This window comes from Myotis brandtii, unplaced genomic scaffold, assembly GCF_000412655.1.
Source record: "Myotis brandtii unplaced genomic scaffold, ASM41265v1 scaffold363, whole genome shotgun sequence".
Lineage (NCBI taxonomy): Eukaryota > Metazoa > Chordata > Mammalia > Chiroptera > Vespertilionidae > Myotis > Myotis brandtii.
The window spans coordinates 6,047,809-6,072,611 of record NW_005363938.1 but is presented as its reverse complement, the minus strand read 5'-3'; the positions used below and the strand labels follow the sequence as shown (position 1 = coordinate 6,072,611).

The window sequence follows — 24,803 nt, the reverse complement described above, 5'->3', positions numbered from 1 at the left end:
TGAAGGCACAGCATTTTGTTGTTATTGTTGTTTTAATTGATTTTTTAGGAAGGGAAAGGGAGAGAGAAACATCCATGAGAGAGAGAAATATCGATCGGCTGCCTTCTGCATGTCCCCTACTGGGGATCAAATCCACGGTCCGGTCATGTGCCCTGACCGGGAATCGAACCTGTGACCTCTCCATGCATGGAACGATGCTCAACCAACTGAGCCACATGAGCCAGGGCGGCACAAATGTCTTTAACTCAATGCCTTTTGTTGAAGAGCATTTTCTTCCAGAGAAGCTTTTCATAGTCCCTTGATGATAACGACAGAAAGGTTTTTCTCTGAATAAGGGTGCTACTTTAGCGAAACTTCTGCGTTGTTATCTGGTATCTTAAAGACCTATGTGTGTTTCAGTGTCAGGCCAGTGGTTCTGGGCAAGATGGTTGTGGAAGGTGTTTTTGCAGTGATGGACCACCCTGACTGAGTCTACTTACACTGTGTACCCATAATCATTAGTGGGCACCCCTGTAAATAATTCTAGAGCATGTTCCTGGGGACCCTTGGACCAGGTACCATTTGGCCTGCACCACTAGGTGAGGTAATTTAGGTAATAGCATGTTTGTGGGTATTAACTGCTTGAATGGTTCCTAGAGGCTGGCCCTGAAGGGTTTAAAATGGTATATTTGCTCTGTGTCCCTTCATTCTGCAAAAGTATTAAAAAATTTACATTATAAATTTTTATTAAAATATATGAATTATTTTCATCTCTCCTTGTCCTCGTCTCATCTTTATTTAAAAAAATAGAGCTTTTTACTTGGTTGTAGTCATTATGGATATTCAGTTTTTTCAGCTTTTCTCACTTCACGTTATTTTGCAAATGTTCTTTCCTGCTCTTACATGGTCATAATGACTCCGTAATAGTCCCCGGAAAATATACCTTTATTGCTTTTCCATTTCCCATTGCTGGATATTAGGTCATTTCTGTATTTTAGAAATAACTAAATGATTTTATGCCTAGCATACACACACACATAACATATATACAGAAAAAAAACCCCAAGCAAAGTCTTTTTTTCTTCTTTTGAATTCTTTACATACATTTATATGATTGGGTTATTATTCTTACATCTTTAGTTACTCTTGATACAACTAGTTAGATTTTCTTCCCAAAGTATTGAGCCAATGTACTTATCTCCCTGCCAAAATTGGGCTTCATAATTTTTTTGTTTTTTTCCAATTAAATAAATTTTAAAGAGTACACCCCCTGGTTTGATTTGCATTTATTTAATTACTAACACATTAAATCCATTTTTGGTTATTTGACTTACTGAAGGAGTTCTGTTCATACACATGTTCATGTTTGTGTTGGAGACTGTGGAATATTTTCCCTTTGAATGAGGTATTTATATATATGCTATTTGTGAGTGTATGTGTGTATTAATAATATTTATGTCTGAGTTTCCTAGTGCTATTGTTTTCCCTTTAGTTAGGGTCTTCTAGTCTTCATAAATGTTGATAATATTTATAAAATTACATGTACTAATTACAGCTACATCTGGTAAGAATAGTTATCTTTCCTTTGAAATCTTTTCTATTACAAAAACTTTAAAAATCCTTTTTTTTGGGAGAAGAATGTCATTTTGTTTTATTCTAGTTTTTCCTATGTTTGATTTGTTATAGCTACCTTTTTTTGTTACTAAATTTAGATTGGATATGGATCTAAGCTAATTTTTCTCCATTTTGTTATTTGGTTTTTTGTTATACTGTATGATATTACATTTTATCTTCCCACTTATTTAATTTTTTAAAAATTTTGATCTGCATTTGGGGTGCCTCTTCTGCATTAGTGGTTTTGGCTTGGCTTTAAGAAAGCCAGTGTTACTGTTTATATGTTTTGAACATATTCTAATATTTAATGGAGAAAATCTTTTTTATTCATTTCTTGCCCCTAAGTAGTAATATTTTTTTGCTGTTTTAATTGTGTTCTACATACAACAGTATAAAAAAGTAATGAAAAGTTTTACAGATCAAAAGGATGTACAAAGAGCAGCTTTCCCTTCTCCTGTTCCAATGAAATAAAATTAGAGAAGTTTTAATTATATTTTAAAAATTCATTACACAGTTGATTGTGGTAATCTATTCACTATAGATACAATATTTATAAAATCATTACGTTGTACCCTAAAACTAATATAATTTTATATATCAATTATATCACTGTAATAAAAAATCATAGACAATATTACAATAATAGTAAAGATAACGTGAAAAATTCACCCATAGTCATCCTTAGTATTTTCTTGAAACATACACATAATTCGGTCTATACTTATATGAAGTTTTACATGTGTTTTTTTTAAAAATATATATTTTTATTGATTTCAAGAGGAAGGGATAGGCAGAGAGAGGTAGAGACATCAATGATGAGAGAGAATCATTGATCAGCTGCCTCCTGCATGCCCCACAACCTGGGCAAGTGCCCTAACCGGGAATCAAACCGTGACCTGGTTCATAGGTCGATGCTCAACCACTGAGCCATGCTGGCAGAGCTACATGGTTTTAATTATAGCTAAACTTTAGTGTCATATTTTAAATTTATTGAATTAACTTTATAGCACAAAGATTTCTCCATATTATTATATTTTAAATAATTATTTTACATGAGTCAGTAAACTCTATTCTGTTGAATTTGAGTTGGTGTTCAATAATTTACCTAACCAGTTTCTTTTGTTAAATAATCTGGTTCATTCTATCGTTTTACTATTATAGAAAATACAGGAATAAACTTTGCAGTACATATGGCTTTTCTTGTTTTAAGAATGAGTTTTTTAGGATATGCCACTGCAGTTGGGTCACTAGACCAACACATATAAACATACGGGTATTTATACAAATTGACAAATTGCTTTCCCAACTTGAGAATTTATATAAATTGTACAATGTAAACAGATACTTGGTGAATTTTATCATGGCTTTGCTTGTGTGTTTGTATCAAGCAGTAGTCACCTTGTACTCGTGAAATTAGCAATATTTACACTACATGAGTGCAAGGTGATGATATAATTTGTTTGTATTTCTTTGAGGTTGAACGTTTCTCCATTTGTTCATTTATATGGTATTTCTTGGGTGAGTTTTGTTTCCTGTTCAATTCACCAGATCCTAAGCATCCACCAAGAGCCAGGCCATCTGCAGACACTGCTTAAAGCAGCCCAGGCATCTCTGCCCACTCAGAGGAGGGGGAGTGGTCGATTCAGCAAGTGGGAGAAGGACACAGCTGGGAACGGAGGCTGCTCGGCAGCACGTGGTAGGGCACCTGACTGGACCTTGATTTCCCACGCCCCCCAGTCCATGAGCCCTTCCCGACTGCAATAGTGATGAATAGACCAGGTGACCCCATGAGGACAATGTAACTGCATGATTTATTATCTGCCCTGAGGTGGCCAGAGGCAGGAGGAGAAGCAAGGGCTCAGAAACTCTCTTGTGTGTGGAGGCCCAAGTTAATCTTTTTGTTACTAAATCACATTAATATTACTCTTTGAGGTATAAACTCATTCCCCAAATTCCTCCCTACAGATTCCTATAATAGAGCTAAATAGACTGTCGGTAGCCCGGATTGTAATTCATAGTCTTTCATTTGCAGGATTTTCTCACGATGATGTGAGGTGTGGAGAGAGGTTCTGTTGTCAGTGACTCAGGTGTCCCAAGCAGCTCTGATGAAGACCTCGACGTGGGCAGAGCATGCAGAACATCTCTGGGTTCTTCCACTTTCTTTCTTTGTTTTGCTCTTTCTTTACAAAGAGAGAACAAAACTTTTCTCGTCAAGACGGATCAGTTTCCCTGGAATCTTCCAGTCTAACTTTTGATGCCTTTCTCTCCTCACATAAAAGAAAGCCCATCTCTGGATTTTGTTTTTGATCGATTGTGTTGCATCTTTAGTAAGCAACATACGTTTCTATTTTCATCCATTTTCAATACCTTTTCTTTTTTTTTAACTCGTAAGTTTAAACCATGCCCTTTCGTTGTCAAACTTTATCTTTTGGTTTTACTTTGACATCATCTGTTATTGCCCTACCACCCTCTTCTTTCGTACCCCCTCGTCTTCTGTTATATGGAATCAGAATAATTTCATTTACTTTCATCTTCTGCAGTGATGTAGAAGATGGGTATCCTATTTCATTACCGCACTAGTATGTACTAGGGCTAACAGGAGCTCCTCAGGCTCCGTGGATGATGGGAGCTGGTTTGTGTGGGGGTTGGGTAATAGAGAGTGCATGCCACATCGGGTGGACAGTCTGAGAGCAAGGGCTCCCTGAGGCAGGAAATGACGTGCCACTGTGAGTTAGTGTCACCAGTGCCTGGAGTTTAGGGAGGAGGTAGTGAGAAATGAGCTGAGAACCAGTAGGCAGTCAGTCTTTAGGGTTGTATGCGCCATATTCATGAATGTGAACTTGATCTTAAAGACATGAGGAGCTATTGGAGCTAAGCCATCAGCATCTTTTTGAAATGGAGGAGTAAAGGTGCATTGAAGAAGATTTTCTGGTCATTTCTCTTGCTTGGGCATTTGTCCTAGATACACACTTAGAGCCATTGGTATGCGTTCAGGTTATGAGATGGACAAAGGACCATAATTTTGGGTGGTCCCCAGAACAGCAAAAGATACCTGCTACCAGAGAGGAGATTGATCAAGGGAGAAGGAGCCTCCCCTCCATAGATGACTGTAACTACAGGCCTCAGCCAGACTCAGCCATTCAGATAAATCCCCCCAAAGAAATATATATGGCATAGCTTTCCCATTGTTTGTTTCAATATAATAAGTGCTTGTAAAATCATACTGTTGGGGGATATAACCACCAGTTGACTTGGGCAGTTGGAGGCTCCCCCCCCGCCCCCCCCCTGGAAATGTATATTTTGCTTGCCTTCCTCAGGCTAGAAGCTGCTCTAGAATACGGTCTTGAGAAAGGTGGTGTTGAGACCATCTGGATGGTGTATGTGATTGAACCCAGTTAAGGCCTCTACATAAACTTTTAAGAGTGTGGTGGGTGGGTGTGGAAAACATGCTGGTCTTTCAGTCACCCAAGATGAGCGTAAGTTCCCTTACTTGTTAAAAATGCCACCTACCAATTTAGAGTGGCCTGCCTCTTTCTTCAGTCTCTCCCTGCCCTCCACATGGGGGGCCAGTTTCAGTTTATACCTGGGAAATTCGAGGGGGTTGTGACCCAACACATATATTTGTATTTATTTTTTCCTAAAAGCAGTTTCAGTATTTTTATAGTAGGATATGGGCTTCCAGGAATAGAGTCTCCAGTTGTAACATTATACTCACAGGAAACAAATTATTGATTTATAAATACTTGGCTTCTTACCTTTGTCCAATAATTGTTTAGGTCAAGGGTTGGCACACTTCTTCTGGAAAGGGCTGGAGAGTAAATATTTCCGGCTCTGTAGGCCATATGGTCTCTGTCACCACTACACAGCTCTGCCACTGTAGTGTGAAAGCAACCATAGTTACTATGTAACCAAATGAGTGTGGTTGTGTGCCAATAAAATTTTATTTTTGGACAATGAAATTTGAATTTCATATAATTTCCATGTATCACAAAATATTATTACTATTCTTCGGATATTTTTTTCCCAATAGAGAGCATTATGCTAAGTGAAATAAGCCAGTCAGAGAAAGACAAATACCATATGATTCCACTCATATGTGGAATCTAATGAACAAAATGAAGTAACAAGTAAAATAGAGGCAGACTCATAGATAGAGAGCAGGCTGGAAGGGGTGGTGTTGGAGGGATTGAACAAAAAAGAAAATAAAAAGAGAGAAAAACTCATAGATACGGACAACAGTGTGGTGATTGCTGGTGGGAGGGGAGGTGGAGGAGGATATAAGGGGGATAAATGGTGATGGACGGAGACGTGACTTGGGGTGGTGAACACACAATACAATGTACAGATGATGTGTTGTGGGATTGTGCACCTGAAACCTGTATACTTTTGATAAACAGTGTCACCCCAATAAATTTAATAAAATAAAAATAAAAATAAAAATACAAAACCATTCTTAACCGATGGGCCATATAAAAACTGACTGGCCTGGATTTGGGCCTTAATTTACTGATCTCTGGATTAGGCCATAATTTCAGGTTGTCTGGCTAGCTATTTACTTAACACATTGTGTGTGCTAAGTCAGTGCTACATGCTTTTCATGTCTCAGCTTATATAATTATCACGGAAACTTTTAATTATGTATTTATTTATCAGTGGGGACACTGAGGCTTACTGAGAGTAAGTCACTCACCCATGGCGACAGAGTAATCGTGTAAAGGTGGAATGACATTTTGAACTGAGCTCCACCTGAGTTTAGTTTTAATTGTAAAATTTCTATTCTTGACGACGTTACAGAGTTGTGGGGAAGACAGTGGGTAGGTAATCAATTTTGTGATTGTAATAGACAGTCATTATAATTTAACTAATAAGTATATTCCCTAAATAGAACAGATGAATAAAACCTAGTATGAGTTAGCTCTTGGGTTCTACATACCTCTTAGGAGTGTAGTCAATAATATCGTAATAGCAATGTATGTTAGGTGGGTACTAACTAGACTTATTGGGGTGATCACTTCATAAGTTTTAGAAATGTTAAAAAATTTTAAATTAAAAAAAGAAAAAAGAAATAAAAAGAAAAGAAACAAGAAAAGAAAAAAAGGAAACACCCAGAATGGTACCACAATTTGTCCTAGATGATATAGCTAGTCAGCTGAGCAGGTTTCAAAGCTCTTTTCAGGATATCGTGCTTAAATCATTTTGTTGGCAATGCATCATGAAAATATTACCCACATATTTAATAAAAAAGTGATAGTGCAAGAGAGAGGAGAGATTGGATATGAATCTGGCTTCATCACTTGGAAGTTCAGTGACTTTCAAGTTATTTATCCTTTCTCTGCCTCAGTTTCCTTATTTGTAAATGGAAGTAAAAATAGTATTTCCCTTATAGAGTTGTCAAGAGGATTATATGAGCTGAGGTAGTCTAAGTGACTAGCACAGGAGTATGTGGCCAATCAATGGGAGTGTTGTTACTCTTTTGAGCTGTTGGAAACTCATGCTGCTGCTAAATATTTTCTCCCCTATTCTGTATTTGTAAACTTGTTTTGGGAAAAAAGGGTTACACTTAATGGACTAGTATCATGTTCTATATCTTTTCCCCACATTAAAAAATGAAACTTCAGAAGAATTTCCTTTTGTATACAATCCTTAATAAATTTTAATGATTGGGGAATGATGCCTTTCAGGATGAAATATATCACATGCCTCCCCTCCCCCAAAGGCTTAGAATGAACTTGCAGTGCTGAGCAAAATTCTTGCACTTAAATTTATTGTAGATTTTTCAGATTTGGAAGGATTGTGAGTATATTTGTCTATGTGTGTATAGTTGTTTTTTTTATAATTGCTTGTTTTCTCTCCAGTTATTGATTTGTGTAAGTTTTATATTTCTCATTGGCTTGGAATTTTCAACTTTAATAGAAAATCATAAATTACCATTAGATTAATCAATTTAGTGGTATATAACTATGCATAGCATTCTCAAATGACTTTCCTTCATCTTATTGTTATTTCTCCTTTCTAACATTGTGCAGTTGTGTTTTTTATGTTTCTTGTTTAAATTTTCCTTAGGATTTTCTATTTTGTTAGTGTTTTGAAAAAAACAGATCTTATTTATCACTCCCCAAAACTTTTTCATCTGCCTTTTCTTAAACCATGTTTATTATATTGTGATCAGATAATTTGACTTCCATAATAATTACTTCTTTGTGCTTAAGCATATAGTATAATCTTAATTATTACTTTATTCCTTTTAAAAAAAGAGGAACATTCTCTTTTTATTTTCTAATTTTTTTTAATTCAGTTATTAATTTATTGTTCAGATCCATGTGTTTGCTTTTTAATGTACTTGATTTCTGTACTCTAACAACACAGTTGAATGGCAAATCATTACAACAGAGATTCCATCACATTCTCTACGTTGGCAATCAGTTTTTATTTACATATTTCATTGACATTTATTATTTGAAAAATAATCCATTCTTTGATTTTTAGTTCTTAGTATGCCTTTAACATTTTATAATGACCAAATGTAATTTGTTAAGTGAATTTTTACTCATACACTCACAATCTGGTCATTCTTACTTTGTAATTAAAAAAACCTACATACATCTTTTAATATTCACATTTTGCTCATGTGTAATAAATTTTGCTTTCTGATCCAGTCAGGAACTTCCCTCTCCCCCACCATGAGGTAATCATTAAGTTCTTTTATTTTTGGAGTAACATTTGGATCATCTTCTGTCATCTTAATTTTTATAGTTGTTTCAACATGTCTTTCCAATTATGACTGCAGAATCCAGACCATTGCTCAATGGCATTGTTCCTTCTCCTCCCCACCCCGTTTATTTTATTCTTATGGTAACCAGCTTCTTTCTACAAAAAGGCATCATTCTGCAATATTACCAAGCCACATTGATCAGCAAGCACTATTTCTATGTACACATGTTTAAATGTTTAATTACTTAAACCAGCAAGTTTTGTTTTTTAAAAATAATTTATAATAAAATTTTATATATTTAAGGGATACATGATGACTTGATATATAATATATAATATATAGTGAAAGGATTACTACAATCAAGCTAATGTAGTGTATCATCTCCTTACATAGTTACCATTTGTGTGTGTATGATGAGAGCACCCGAGATAGATGCAGCGAATTTCCAGTTTCCAATATGGTATTAGCTAGTGTCATCATGCTGTATATTAGATCTCTAGACTTATTCATCCTACATAACTGTAATTTTGTTCCCATCGAGCGACATCTCTATTTCCCCCAGCACCCCGCCCCTGGTAACCATCACTCTACTCTCTGCTTCTGGGCATTTGACTTGCTTAGATTGCACCTGTAAGTGAGATCATGCCGTGCTGTTTTCTTTCTGTGTTTAGCTGGTTTCACTTAGCACAATCTCAGCAGTTTGGGATTCTTGCGGTGGAAGAAGAGCAGCTGTGTTTCCGCCCTCTCCCCATTCCCAGCCTTCCCTTCTCACGCTGAACTGGGAGAAGCTCAGGCACAGTTTTTCTTTCCTTCTTAATAGCTTTGTCTTTGCTTTCACACTTTATAAGGTTCTCATTGATCTGTGATTCTTATTCCCCACAAGAAGGCAGCCCTTCCCGTTAGTGCCCCTTTATTTATCTTTGGGAGTTGGCGTTTAAGCTCAGTTGCTGCTCAGAAGTAATTTTAGAAGTGAAATTTGTCAGTGAGGGGTGTGAGCAATAAATGATCCCTTCAGGCATTGGGCACATTTAGGTCCTTCTTTCTCAGGCGCTCTGAAGCGACAGCTTTGCAGGTAAAGACTACCTGGAATCCTCTGCTTTTGGTTCTGAGGGATGATGCCTATGGCTGAGGTCTAAGATGAGAAGCCAGAGAAAAGGCTCATTTGTTGTGCTTCCTTAAATGGGACCCATTTTCCTATCTCAGTGCATGAAGGAGACATTTCCTAGGAGACAGACAGGCCCTGGGCTCTGGAAGACATGCTATGAACACCTTTCCTCTCCAAACTAAGTTTTGAAGCATCTAAGAGAACTGTTTCCTCCCAGGGCACGTTTTCCTTCTACTTCTCAATTCAGGTTTTATAGCCCCCCCCCCCCCCCCCCCCCCCCCCCCCGTAGTTCTCTCCACTCTTTGTTTCATTGATGGGATGTGTTGTTACAGAACCAGTTCTGCTTTTGACAGCACTTCTGGGATGTTCTTAATTATGTTATCATTTTACTGTAGTCTTCTTTCAAACCCCAGTTTAATCTTGATTGATGTTTGTAATGCCACCCTTCATCTTTTCAGGAATAGATGCCAACGGTTTCCTGAATGCGTTTTTTGATTCTGGTAGCTGTTGCATTTTGGTTCCCCAAGTGTAGTTCTCAGCCACCCCCATGGCTGGTTCCTAGGGCTTTGAGTTCCCGCCACATGATACTTTTTTCTCAGTTGTGTTTTTTTATTTTATTTTTTAAACCTCGTTAAAATGTATTTTTCTGTTTTATTGATATTTTTAATGGAAGAACCTGTTTTGTCATTAATTTTTTGAAAGTGTTTTTATATTATCATTATTTTAAAAAATGGTCTATTATTTTATGTTTTCCCTGATATAACTATTGCCATAAATGATTGGCTCTATTACATTCATTTCTCTCTTAACAGTATTGTGACAATAAAATTAATTCTATACAAAAGTAGAGAGGCTTGCATAATGCTCCTTCATGTCCCCATGTAGATACCCAGGTATTTCTACTAATGATCAGTTTTCAGTCCCATTTCATTCTCAACCCATAGACACCCCCCCCCCCCCCCCCGCCACTGTCCTGTGTGTTTTAAAGCAAATCCCCAATATTATGTCATTTCATCTATAAATTAGATTCCTGGGTGTGTCCGATGCTTCCTCATGGTGTCATTGAACTGGCTCCTCTAGACCCTGTATTTCCTAGGAAGTATAGTTGGATCAAGGGCAGGGATTCTCAAACTTTTTGGCCTCAGTACCCCCTTACAATTTATAAATGACTGAAGACTCAAATGATTTATGTATGTGGTTTCTATCAACTGATATTTAGTATATTAAAATTTGAAACGGAGAAAATTTTAAAACAGTAGTAGATACAAGCTCACCCTCCATTGGCCATCGATGATGTTATCATGTGTCATGTACTTCTGGAAAACTCCGCTGTATACTTGGGAAAGAATGAGAGTGAAAAAGACAAAATATGTCCTTGTACTTTTAAGCAAATAGTTTTGTTCTTGTGGACTCCGTGAAGTGATCCTGGGGGAGCCCCCAGAAGTCCCAGATCACACATTGAGAACCTCTGATCTGGAGGCTCATGGACATTCAGGTTCATCTCTTTGTGGGTGGGGGAGGACAAAAATACCTCTAGGGGGTAGTGTATGCTTCTACGATCCCATCAGGGTATAGGAGGTCTAGTTGTCCCCTGTTATGGATGCTGAGATAGATCTATGGCTGCAGGTAAGAGCATAGAAATGGACCTAGTGTTTGTGAAGGTCTTACGTACATTTGAAAAAAATATATATTCTGTTTCTCCTCTTGGTACAATCACAGTTAATTAGTTCTACTTTCTCAATTGCTTTATTTAAATTAAGTATTTTAATTTTTCACTTGATTATCATATTATGATATTGGGTATTATGATTTGTCATTAGTTCCACGAAAAAATTTTTTATATTACCACTATATTGTTTGGGGATACCTCTTTATATTTTGTTCATTTCTTTTGTTCTTTATTGTTATATTATTTCCTTGTGTGTATGTACATTTTAGCTTTTTGTTTCTGTTTTTACTTACTCTTTTGGCTTAAATTCTCATTTGTGAATATGAAGCTGCACTTGTGTTTGATTACCCATTTTGTATTTTAATCTTGGGCTTGGGTAGTTTCCATGAGCTTTCTGTAATCAGCATATGGTTGCATATGAGAATTTCCTTCTTTTTTATCAAACTAATTAGGTTGTGTATATCTAGGTCTCTGCTTGTTATATTTGAAATACCTTATATCATTCTAGTCTTTTCACCTCTTAGTTCTTTTGGTCCTACCCTCCTTTTTCTTATTTAACTAAAAGTACCTAAGTCATATGTACATACACTGTTAATGAAAAATTTAATAATAAGGCAGGAGAGGAAAGCAAAAGCCCCCTATAAACTTCCCTCCACCCTGTGCTAAACTGTTGATAATTAAGTGTGTTCCTTTTCAAGACATTTTCTATGCATTTATCACAAATATTGGCACACATAGCAAGAAAGTAAGTGTTTGGTTTCTAAAAAATGATAAATGGGTATGCACACTTATATTTTTCTGCAACTTTTTTTTTTTGTGTGTGTGTGTGTATTTGAACCCGAGAGTCTGTCCATGTTGGTACAATAGCTCTGGCTGCATTCTCTTAGGTGCTGCATAGCCTGGTGTAGATTCACCAGAGTATTTAACCAGCCTGCTACTGATGGACATTAAAATGTTTCCATTGTTTCTTATGGCAGTCGCTGTTACTATTAATATTCTTGTTGTCACCGTGTGATCTTTTTAGTGTTCCTCCATATGGAAACTTAGACATAGGAAAACTCAATCAAAAGTTCTGTACAGCCCTAACGGGTTTGGCTCAGTGGATAGAGCGTCGGCCTGCGGACTGAAGGGTCCCAGGTTCGATTCCTTAGTTGCAGGCACATCCCCAGTAGGGAGTATGCAGGAGGCAGCTGATCGATGTTTCTCTCTCATCGATGTTTCTAACTCTCTATCCCTCTCCCTTCCTCTCTGTAAAAAAATAAATAAATCAATAAAATATAATAAAAAAAGTTCTGTACATTTTAGATTGTAATAGACCCCACCAGGTTGTTCTCCCAACAAAGCTACACCAAGCAGTGCTTGTGCTTTTCCCATTGGTTGTTTGTAGGCACAGCTTCTACATTCCAGATACTAATCATTCATTGCATTTATTTCAATGGTGATACTTGTTTCTAGTGGCTTTTAGCTTTGTCAGTGGCTTTTATTTTTTAACCATTTAGAACTTGCTAATGTTTTCTGCCATAAAATTTCTCAATCCCTTTAAAATGTTTTCTGTGTAGTTCTGTGGTTTTGCCTACTTTTAATGTTTGAATGTCAGGAACATAGTTTTTTTTTTTTATTTCTTTGTAATTTAATTCGACCGTTGTCAGTACTCATGACCTGTCTCCTCACTACTCGAGATTTCCAGAGAGGTCTGCGGGGAAGGCAGGGTACAGGGGGCAGCAGAGGTCCCTTCCCTGTGTCTGGGTCCTTTTTTGGACTCTACATTCAGCTACCAGTATTTTGTGCTTTCTCGTCCCTCCACAGTGTTTCCTGCCTCTGTTCCGTGTTCATGTTATTTTCCAACTGGAATGTGTCCCTCTTTTGTTGGCGGTTGTTTGTTGAGTACTTAGGATATACAAGGCACCCTGCTAGGTACTTCAAATATATCATCTCTGTTGCTTGCCCTTCTCCTGCAGGGGCCACTGTGCCTCTCCAGAGGTGACCCTGGAGGAATGATGCCGCCTGGTATGCTGCCCATGTGTGGTCCCTCCCACACTGAACCCACACTGGCCAGGGCCTCGCTCTAGCCAGCACAGTGTGGCGGAAGTAAGGCCATGCTGGATTCTGGGCAGTTGCTTTCAGAAGGCCCGTGTGCCCTTGAGTGCCCGGCCGCTGTGCAAGGGAGAGCCCCTGAGACAAAATGGAAGCAGCAAGGGAGAGAAAGGCCAGCTGTGCCCGTGTCCAGCTGAGCCCAGCCTTCTTGGATGCACCAGCATCATCCACCATCTGACTGTAACCATAAAACCAGCTGAAGAACCAATCAGCTGAGCCCCATCGACCCACAGAATTATGAGAAATACTAAAATGGTGGTGGTTTTTAAAATACTAGTGGGTGTGATTTCTTATGCTGCAATAAATAACTGAAACAGTGAGGCACAAATACCTGCTCTGGGTATACAAGGGCTAGAGATGAGTTAAAGGACTATCAGTAACAAGACTAACCATAGCTATCATTCAGTGAGGTGTCTGTGGTGGTCCAGGCATGGTGTAGATAATGTACACACATTCTGCATGGGAAACTCCTATGTTCTTCATGGATCATTAATAATTTTATAAGAAAATGAGTAAGAACAACTACTATTTGTTGAGCAGCCAATACACGCCAGACATATTCTCTAGGTACTTTGGGTGGGTTCTTCTTGGCTGACTCCTGCCCATCCTTCAAGACTGTCCAGAAGGAGGAGAAGGCCACCGGTCTGTAGGGGCTGCCACAGTGTCTGAGTTCCCTTTGCTTGCCGAGCGCCTGCCCGCTCCACAGCTGTTGTCACTGTCTCATAGCCTGTCTTTCTCCCTCCTCCCTTCTGGTACCTGCATATTGTACCTGCTGATTGAGTCAGTACGTACTTAGCATTTACCATATGACTGTGTATGTGTTGTTCACTGATAACCTGAGGAACTCTGATTACATTTTTAATCTTGTACAGCTTATGGACTTAATAATAATGCCTCTCTTTTTTCCCCCTGTTCTTTGCGTGGATGTTTTTATTTGTGCTTTGTGGTTACTGTCCCGTAACTCCAACAAGATTGTAAACCCCTCTGAATGCTGCTCTTTTCCACATGGCCACGCATTCAGTTCTATTTTGTGTTTTGGCTGTTTCCTTGGAGAGGGTCCTGCTGGCACCCTGGGGTGTCTGCCTTGCACCCCTCTCCCTGGGATTCCCTCCTGGGCTCAGCACCTGGTTTCCATGCAATTCCTTCTTTCTCTCTTTGATTGGCTCCCTGGGGAGCCTCCGTTCTGGTGTATATTCTTTTATTAAATCTCTCTTTTTCTGAAATGTTTCTGCATCAGGGGCTAGACCTCCTCCATTGAACCCCTGATTTTTCTTATTTCTCTAAAATTATTTGCCGTTTTGTCTTCTTCTCGTTTTCTAGGAGATTTGGTCTCTCATCTCTTCTCTTAAAAATTTGAAATTTCTGTTCTATGTAAGCATTTTCTTACTCTCCAGCTGCTGCTCTTCTGAATACGCTGTTTCTGTTGGTGAGTGTGGTCCCTTTCCTCACTCCAGAGGGGCACTGAGGGTTCCTGTCCTCTGCACGCTCTGTGGTCACGTGTATTATCTATCTGTTGGTTTTGACATCTGACCTCTGACCTCATGTTGTCAGTTTTCCTCAAGGCCTGGTAATGCTTTGTTCTTTCAGATTTAGGAGGGAGGCTCTGAAGCATTTGGGAGCTTTCTGTGCATTTTTTGGGCGGAACAACCCCTGGTCTTCTCTGGTGGGTGCTTAGGCTGGCGTACGGCTATTTTGCTGGGTGTTATGGACTGAATTGTATTTCCCCCCAAATTATATGTTAAAGTCCTAAGTCTCAGTACCTCACAATGTGGCTGTTTTGGGAGATGGGCCTTTAAAGAGGTGCTTAAGGTTAAATGAGGTCATTAGGATGGACCCCAATCCAGTATCCCTGGTGCCCTTCTAAGACAGTGATGGCGAACCTTTTGAGCTCGGCGTGTCAGCATTTTGAAAAACCCTAACTTAACTCTGGTGCCGTGTCACATGTAGAAATTTTTTGATATTTGCAACCATAGTAAAACAAAGACTTATATTTTTGATATTTATTTTATATATTTAAATGCCATTTAACGAAGAAAAATCAACCAAAAAAATGAGTTTGCGTGTCGCCTCTGACACGCGTCATAGGTTCGCCATCACTGTTCTAAGAAGAGGTCAGGACACGGACACACAGAGGAGAGACCATGTAAGGCAAGCAGGGAGAAGGCGGCCAAAGCCAAGGGAAAAACCAGCTTTGTCGACACCTGGATCTCAGACTTCAGGCCTCCAGACTGTGAAGAAGTAAATTTATTGTTGGAGCCACCCAGGCTGTGGCGCTTTGTTATGGCAGCCCCAGCGGACGAATGCACCAGGCGAAGCTCACATGTCAGTATTTGTTGATCTTTCCTCTGGCGCCATTCGTTTTCCTAGGGCAGCAACGTGCAGTCGGCTGTCCCCAGCCTGTCCGCCTGTGTGCATTCTGGGAGCTCATGAGGAGGCGTGGGGCAGTGTGTGGGGGTGTCTATACTTTCATGTTACCTCCCTCTGTTCCCTTTAACCCCTTGCCCTCCTCTGTGCACTGGAGCCTCTGGGGGGATGCAGCCAGCTGTCTGGGTGGTGGGGGTGGAGGTCTGGGGCATAGCTGCACCTTCTACAGAATGACTGCCATGCTTCTCTTTCAGTTCTACACCTTCTGGAACCTCCTTTCTGGGCTCCTGGACATGAATTGGCACCTCCCTCCTTGCTCTTCCTCTCCCGTTTCTTCTTCCAAATTTCAGTTCATGCTGCCTGTCAGTAGTCTCCTCTCCTGCTTCTTGTCCTTGCAAGTCCATAGATCTTTTTTTTTTTTACCCCTCTGGACAATAGGGAATTTATTGGTTCAAGCCAGTAGATGGTCCAGTGGGCAGGGGCCATCAGCACGCTCGTGCAGTGGAAGAGTGTGATTTAGAAACGTGTCTTTTTCAGTCTCTCTGTGCTGTTGCCTGTGGTGCGAGCTTCATTCCAAACTTTGTATTCTGAAATAATTTTAGACGCACGGAAAAGTTCCAAAAATAGTACAGTGAGTTCCCTGATGGTGACATCTTACATAACACTGGCATGACTATGGAAGTGAAGAAATTAACACTGGTGCAATACTAAACGAAATACTAAGCAGAATGTAATGACTAAATAAAATAACTAAATATAATAACTGGACTTGATTCAGATTTGACCAGATTTTCTGGCGATGTCCTTTTCCTGTCCCAGGATCCACTCCAGGATCCTATGTTGCATTTAGTTGTCAAGTTCTAAGAGTTCCTGAGTATTTCCTGGTGTTTCATCACCTCGATACTTTTGAAGAGCACTGGTCAGGTGTTTTCTAGAATGTCTCCTCATTTGGGCTTGTTTAGCATTTTCTTAGGATTTGATTGAGGTTTTGGGGGGAAGGACATCACAGAGACGATGTCCCCTCTCAGAGCATCATGTTGGGGTTACCTGAGCTCCATGTGACCAGTGATGTTTATGTGATCACCGGCTTAAGTAGCCTCGTCCAGCTTCTCCCCTGGAAAGTTCCAGGGGGAGGGTAAAGCTTCCCTCTTTATGATTAATACAAGTTTGGGGGATACTTAGAGGCTATGCAAATATCTTACTTGCCCTTAAACTTTTGCCCACGATTTCTAGCATTGCCTGCCACAATGATTACTTGTGGTTTCTAGAGAACATTTTCTGCTTCCCTTATTCATCCCACACTTCTTAATTGGAATTCTTCTGTAAGGAAAGTTGTCTCTTCTCCCCAATTTCTTATTCAATCTCTTATTTATGTCAGTATGGATTTATGAATATTTATTTTATTCTTTGGCTACATCCAATACTGTGTTTATTTCTTTTGTTCCAGTGTTGGCCATTCTCTTTCAAATTGTCAGGTTGGTTCTAGTGTGCTTTGGACATAACTCCTCCAACTTAAAAAAAAAAAAAGAACTTTTTCTTACTTTTCAGCACCACAAGATGCTCCAAGTTCATCTTGTATACTTAATAGATTTAAAGATTTGTTTACTTTTATTTTGATAAGGTTTCAGAAGGAAGCAGAGAAGAAGCAGGTGTTCAATACTGTGCTTTTCCCAAATGTCTTGGATTGTAAAGATTTTGCTTCTTATGATGTTAATGTTATTTTAATTTTTATTCACTGTTGCCTAAATAAATAATTTCTGAGATGGACATCTGTTTGAATGAGTGCATCCAGTCCCTGTTTTTCCAGACATGTCCTCCCCATCCCTAGCCTGGCGTGCTGGGGACTGACAACACCTAACTCCAGTTCAGGAGGACCTACTTGGTGAAAACCATTTGGCAACTAGCATCCTGGTCAGAGCCAGCAAAGCACAAGAAAACCTTGTGGTTTAGGGAGCTGCCTCCATGGACAGCCTATGGGTGAAGCCAACCCAAGAAGGGAGAGGCGGGCAGAACCAGCACCTTGGGACTTCGTTGGTGTTGCTGCTCCAGGAAGCCTCACCCGACCTCCATTTGGACACCCAACTCATGAACCAAAACGCTCCCTTTATCATTGAAGCCAGTTAGTATTGTCTTTTTCTGGCATCTTTATTCCTAATACGATCTCATTCTTACACAAATTGTGCTTGGCACCTTAAATATGCAAGCAGGGCATGCAATAAAGATAGTAATACTCATTTGACCTGTAAATATTTTCAATCAAGCACATCTTATTTTATTTTTCCAGGTTGGTAAGCACTTATTTTTGTCATTTTGATCAATTTGTTTTTTATTTATCCAAATCAAGTTTATATTGCTTAGAAGTAATATATTAAAACCAATTAAATAAAAAAATAGCTATATGACACTCGTGCCCTTCTCTGGGAACTTAAATATCTGAACAACGAGTGACAAGCTTCTTTAACCATTGGGCATGTAGTGAACTGCAAAGGTCTTCAGTGTCTGTGACTTGGGTATTTTTCTGACCAGCCACCTTGCCCCTCTTGGTGGCTGGCTCAGGCAGCTGCATGGGGAGCAGGCTCCCTTTGGAGCAGCGGAGCAAAGATAAATATGAAAACAACAAACCTGGATTCTAATTTGGGAGCTTTCATGTCTTATCCTTGTGGTCGAGGTTGAATCACTCCTCTGTTACCTTGGGGGCAGGATAATGGCTTCTTTGCTTCATTGCAGTGGAATAAGAACTGAGCTATCATACTCGAAAGAGCCTTATCAACTCAAGGAAAACGTTGGAAAGGCTGTGTCCTTTCAGGTCTCGCCTGGAGCAGGGGCTGGGGTGTTGGCTCTGCCCCTTACGTTTCTTAGGTTGCTAGTCTGGCCCTTCCTGTGCTGCCTTCTGAGGAACACTGGAGTGGGAGGAAACTGGGGGATCACCATGTCCTTTCCAGTCCTTGAGCCCCTCCTCGGAATCTGCCCTTCATGCCTTCAGAAGGGAGAACTGGGGGGTCGAAGGCAGGCTCCCAAGAGAGCTCAGGACAGACCCGGCGCTCTCCAGGCCAACCTGTCTGCCTGTCAGGCACCCTGTTCGACAACACTCCTTGTCCCGTTCTGCTGCTTTGCATGGGCACAATTTGGAAGCGTTGGGCCTTTTTCATAAGCCATGATTATGCTCCTTTGGCAAGAGAACCAGCTGTCCCTCCTGCCCTCTGTGCTTGATAGCCTAATTTCGTCTGCGTCCACCATTTGATTTGATTTGATGGTGTGCACCATGTGGTCCCCAAATCGTTTCTGCCTGTTAAGCAAACATATTTCTGGGATTGATGTTTTAATTTAATGAAACACATTCTAATGAGGGTCAGCTGCAGTTATGAATTTTTTATGAGTAATTTGCTGAAAAGCACATCAAATGGCAACATCCTGGCCTTGGCCGAGCGGGTCTGGGTCCGCGCTCCAGCACGTGGATTGAGCGAGTACAGGGCAAGGTTCTGCTGGCCTTGGCGTGCCTGGCTTATCATGCCGTGCGCTGGTCACCTCCTCTGCTTCCATACTGGTGGCTTGTCGGATGCCTTATTCCCAAGACTCCCTTTCATTGTTACAAATAGGGACCATTTGGGATGGTTCAGCCCAATAGAGAAGAAAACAGTGGTCCCCAAGGACCTTAGCTTTATATTTTTGCTCCAGGAACGCTTATTCAGGAGATATCAGGGCAGAGATTCAGGAGGACCTTGCTTGATATGTGTGTATGTGTGTGTGTGTGTGTGCATGTGTCTGCATGCATGCGTGTGTGTAGGTGGGGCACTGAAGTGGAAAGGAGAGGTCAGGATCTCAGGGAAGGAAGGTCAGGCTGACAGCTGGTTTCCTAGCAGAAGCCATTCTCCCTTGTATTAATTTCCTGTGGGGGCTGTAATAAATGATGACAAACCTAGTGACTTAAAACAAGAGAAATGTATTCTCTCACAGTTATGGAGGCCAGATGTCCAGAGTCAGTACCATTGGATGGAAATCACCGTGTCGGCAGCGCTTTGCTATCTCCAGATGTTCTCGGGAAGAATCTGTTTCTCGCTTCTCCCAGCTTCTGCTAGCTCCCGGCATCCCTTGGCTCGTGGCAGCATTGCTCCATTCTTTGAGGCCCGGCATCTTCAGATCGCTCTGCTCCGTCTTCACCTTGCCTTCTCCTTTCCTGAAGGTGTCGGTTGAATCTGCCTCTGCCTCTTCTTATAAGAACATTTGTGAGGGTTTTCAGGGGCCACCTGGATAATCCAGGATAATCTCTCCATGTCAGGATCCTTAACGATCTCACCTGCTGAGACCTCTTTCCCAAAGAAGGAAACATCCACAGCATCCAGGGATTAGGACCTGTGTCTTAGGGCATTCTGCAGCTTACAACAGCCCTTCTCGCTCCCAGTTTGATCCCCGCTTGGCCAATAGCTCTATTGTAATTCATTCCCCTGCACCTGGCTGATCTGGGATGTGGCTCAGTTTGGTCCATGAGGCGGGCGGCATGTCAGCAGTGGGCATCCGAGATTTGCTTCCTTCCCTGACAGAGAGAGCCGCGCAGGAAAACACCCCTTCGTTCTTTCTCTTGCTTTTCTGCTCTGGGTGCTGCTGTGGGAGGACATGCTTCTTGGAGGTGATGTAGTTATTCTGCTATCGTGGGCGGATGTCCAAGAGATAGAAAGCTGACCCAGAGCTCTGACAGGACTTCCAGCCTCCATGTCTCTCTGGCTGAGCCACTGCTTGTTGAGTGCTGCAGCCAGAAGGCTGTGCACTGACCCAGAATTCACTTGGGAGGCCCCTCCTACCCTGACCGACAGGCCATCCTGACCTCAATGGCCTGGGGATAAGGGCATGATGGCCCAGTCTGGATCCTAGTCTCCTCTCTCTCTCTCTCTCTCTCTCTCTCTCTCTCGTTTGTTTGGCTCTTTCGGCACATCTGAGCAGCTGCAGGCCACATGGCTTGGCCACAGGCTGTGCTATTTCTGAGTTTCCCTGTCTGGTAACCAGTGGGTCTAAAAGATAAGGTCATCCAGGGAAATCCACATACGTGAAGCAGATGTAGGGATGCTTGTGAGCCATTCCTATTCTTGCTGTGGAGGAGTCTCCCACTGTCCCCAACAGCCCCCGATATCCAGACAGACAGGTTTATAGGATGGATTGACTATTTGAAAGGCTCCTAATTCAACCCAGCAAATGTCAGGTCGATGCAGTGACTGGGCCCTAGTTCCATGTAGGGGCTGGGGGAAGTCACCGATCCACCTGCCCTGTTCATCCAGCTCTGTGTCGGCAACACGCTATGCCCAGGGCCTGGTGAATTCACACTTGGTCACCCACAAGCAGAAGGAGAATAATGGGATGAAGCCAAGAACGGCAACTAGCTTATCTGATGGGCTTAAACTGACCACACCAGAGGCTAGCTGGGTCTGTTTGCTTGGATCGACCTGCAGAGCAGCTCTCAGGCATCACCCAGCACAGACAAAACACTGTGCTGAACTTGAGTCAGTGACTCAGAGTTGAGAATCACAGACTTAGAGGCTGGGGAGTCCAAGGGATCAGGGTTCCAGCACAGCGGGTTCTGGTGGCAGCGCTCTTCCTGCCTTATGGATGGCTGCCTTCTCTCGATGTCTTCCCCTGGTGGAGAGAGGGAGGGAGAAGATGGGAAGGAGAGAGGCCCCACTGCCATCCCCACCTCCATCACCTTCGGGGTTAGGGCTTCCACATTTGAATTTGGGGACACAAACATTCAGTCCAAAATAATGAGGAAGTAGGGCCTGGGTGGTGGTCTCCTTTGGGGCATAGAAAGGTCTTTAGTATTCCCAGCATTTCCCAAGTTATTCTCCATGTCACCATTCACATTGGAGAGTTCTGGGGTTTCCACAGAAACCAGTGAGCACCGAGGACCGAATGGGTGTCCATGAGCGAGAAGGGAGTTTGGGACGTGTGACGGAGGTGGTAAAGTCAACGTGAGTGAAAGCTGATCCTCCCCTCAGGAGTCATCTGCTGAACCCTCCAGGCGAGGCCTCCATGCCTTCCTCCCTCAGTCTTCTTGTCCCTCTTTCTCTTGTCACCCCCATCCTATTTGCACAAGCGTGAAAGCTCTTCTCAGGGCTTTGGCAGTCAAGGTCAGTGTGTTTGTGGGGTACAGCCTTTCAGAGCACACTCAGCCACCACTGACCACCTCAGGGTTACTTGTATTTTAGTGGGGGCAAGAGAGGTGAGGAGGGAGGGGTCATAGACACAAGGTGGAGGGGCCGAAAGAATGGAGATGAGGGGCTCTCATAGGTGACTGAGAGCAGCATGAGTTTCCATGGTGAATTCCAAATTCACACACATTCTCTCATTTAATTCTCCACAACCCCGTAAAGATAGAGGAGTTCTACTCCCTCTATCACAGATGGGGAAACTGAGGTGCAGTTCTGCCAACCAGGAGGAAAGACGAGTTTTAAATGCTCGGGTGTTCTGCTGCTAACCCCGGCAGCCTCTGCACCACCCACTCCTTCCACACACCCTTCTCACACCTTCCTTTCCAAGTGTGGCGTCTAAGTTACCGAGATGTCCATGAGCCTGGGGCTGTGGGCTTCGCAGATGGCAGTGCCCAGGGGTGCGCCACTCCCCACCTCGTAGGCTTATATCTTGTCTTCACAGAATTGGATGAGGTGTAGGAGGAGAGGACGGAGCTGCACTGGGGAGCCCCTTACTGTATCAGCATCTTGTCCTGTGCTCTTTTTTTTTTTAAATAAAAATGTCTTTTATATTTGGATATTCAGATGGCTTTTAAATTTGTTCTGTGTTCTGAGGCTCCAATGACCATGCCCGTGTGAGGGAAAGTCACACTCCACAGAAGTAGACCCATAATGCTGATGAGTTAAACGTCACGGAGAGAGATAACTGCTACCAGGCCTAGAAGGTTTGAGTTGGCATGACTGAATGGAAAGCCAAAGAACAGCCAGAGGGTTACTCTGTGAGCCTGGAATCTGAACAAGGGAGCCAGGTGTATCAGTGTGTGATGGCAGGCGGTGTAGGATAGTAGCTGTGTCTGTATAGCCTCATGGAAGGGTGGTCTTGGTTCTTTGGTTCCATGGTTACAAGCTGACACACTTGTTGCTTTAGATGTGTGAACACAGTCAGCCAGGCCTCTTCCAGGTGATTTTGAAAAACTGATTTCTGTGCTAGTGTATGCTGACATTAATTTAATCTTGGAGGACAGACTGAATGGGAAGGGCAGGGTGGGTTGAAGGGAGAGAAACTAAGCTAACTCCCATGCACTGGCCAAATGTTCTGGAATGGGTCTTAGTTTCATCCATGGTGATAATTAACCATGTTCTTATGGAGCTTTCTGCAGCGATAAACCACAGCATTGTACAAGATTGCTGTATTCCCATTGTCGAAACAAATTTCAATGTTACGGGTGCCGATTCCTGAATTTGGGGGTTAGGGGTTTGTATTATGCCTTCTCCTGCATACTGACTCCTGGATCTCCTACCTTATTGACAGCACACTAATATTTTTTCCTTAATCCTCACACAAGGATATGTTTATTGATTTTAGAGGGAGGAAGAGAGAGACAGACAGACAGACATAGAGAGAGACATTGATGTGAGAAAGAAACACTGATCCGTTGCCTCCTGTGTGTGCTCTGACCGAGAATCGAACCTGTGGTCTTTTCGGTGTATGGGATGATGTCCCAACAGACTGCCAGGGCAAGAGGACGCCAAGTTTTGACTTTGCACTTGGGAATAAAACACTCAGTCTGCTCATCGTGGCTTTTGCCCTCAGTTGGGAGTAAGACCCTCTGTCCATGGTTTGTTGACTACACAGAAGTCCCCATTACCCTGTGTCTCTATTCTTAATGCTGCCACAGAATTTCATTTAGCTCTTTTTGTTTGCTAAGGACCTGAAGTGACTTGGATGGCATTACCGCTGGAATAAATGATGTATGAAATGAGAAATCTCTGTCCAGTACTGCAAGGGTGGGAGGAAAGAAGGCGTTCGACAGAACCGCTGTTATGCAGAATTAGTTCTGAGATGGCCAGAAAACACAGAGGACAAAGGCAAAGAATCATCAGATCTTTCTCTCCCATTTTTACTGAAAGTCAGGCTTTTATCAGCCTCCCATCCCCCTCTCAGGCTCCCAGCGATGGAAAGTGGATCTTGCACCTAATGAAAGCAACCTTCCACTTTGTCAGGCCTATGGCCTGTGTCCGCAGTGGCCAGCACAGGGGAGCATTCTGAAGGGGTGTTTTTATCCTCCCAGCCTGTCCCCCCACTTTGGGGTGACCCTTCCTGCCACCCGGTTCCCTGAGTCTTGTCGTCTCATCTCCTTTGCCTTGAAAAATCTACTCTCTCGGGAGAGGCATTGACACACTCATCCACTCTGCGGGTCAGTGGTGGGTAAGGCTTCATTGCTAACTTCCCGTGGGGGATTTTTCCTTTGAATGGTGTAAAACCGAGATCCAAGGGCTTAGGAAAATGAAGACTTTGTGTACCAGAAAGCAGACCGTGCCGGCTCAGAGGCAGTCATCGTGCCATTTCAGGGATCAGCAGTAGGGCTGCACCCCTCACATCTTCTCCGCTGGATGGGTCCGGTCTCTGAGGTGGGGTGCTTTCTCAGGCTTTGCACACCACACATCCTGGGTGGCTGCACCCCATCTGTCTGTAAGCCTGCTTGTTTTCTTTTCCCCAGGATTGGGTAATGGCATTGTTTTGCCCCAGAGCTCCTGATGTCCCCTTGGAGGGCCCGGCTGGTGTTCCCTCTGCCACCAGGTGCGCCTGGATCTCCAGATGAAACCTCCAGGCTGTGTTGGCAATCTGCAGCGGGCGACAATAACAAGAAACGCGGAATCCGGGCCAGCCCTCAGCGGGGGCACCTGCCCTTGACCTCGCTCGCAGCACTTCTGTGGGGTGTTTACAAAAACTGCACCTGCTGCAATAGCTGCTGGTCGTGCTGGGAAAAAAAATAATCACCTAAATCATTAGAAAGAGAAAAGGAAAGAAAGGCAGCCCAGGGAAGGAAATGGTCCATGCTCGGCTCTATTTCTGTCTCTGCTGCATACTCACTGAGTGTCCTTGAGGGCGTGCCCGCTGCCCTTCGTCTTGGGTTGTTACTACCCTGGCAAAATCTCACGGGTGCCTGCCAGAACCCACAGGGAATCTTAGCCTCTCCACAGCACACAGACATGCTGGCACATTCTTTGGGGGGCCACAGTGTGGGAGGTGGGGTGATAAGTCATGGAATGGAACAGCAATGCCAAGTTCATCAGATCATAGGCAAATTG

The 24,803-nt window shown here is 42.3% G+C and overlaps 1 protein-coding gene and 1 long non-coding RNA gene across 2 annotated transcripts in view; both read left to right on the top strand.

Annotated features, from left to right (window-relative positions):
• Positions 1-24,803, top strand: part of WBSCR17 (Williams-Beuren syndrome chromosome region 17) — a 421,415-nt gene that overhangs the window by 48,516 nt on the left and 348,096 nt on the right. The window lies entirely within an intron of this gene.
• On the top strand, positions 3,042-3,886 carry LOC106727102. The gene is made up of 2 exons (XR_001363261.1): positions 3,042-3,289; positions 3,626-3,886. It is a non-coding gene; the product is annotated as an uncharacterized LOC106727102 (long non-coding RNA).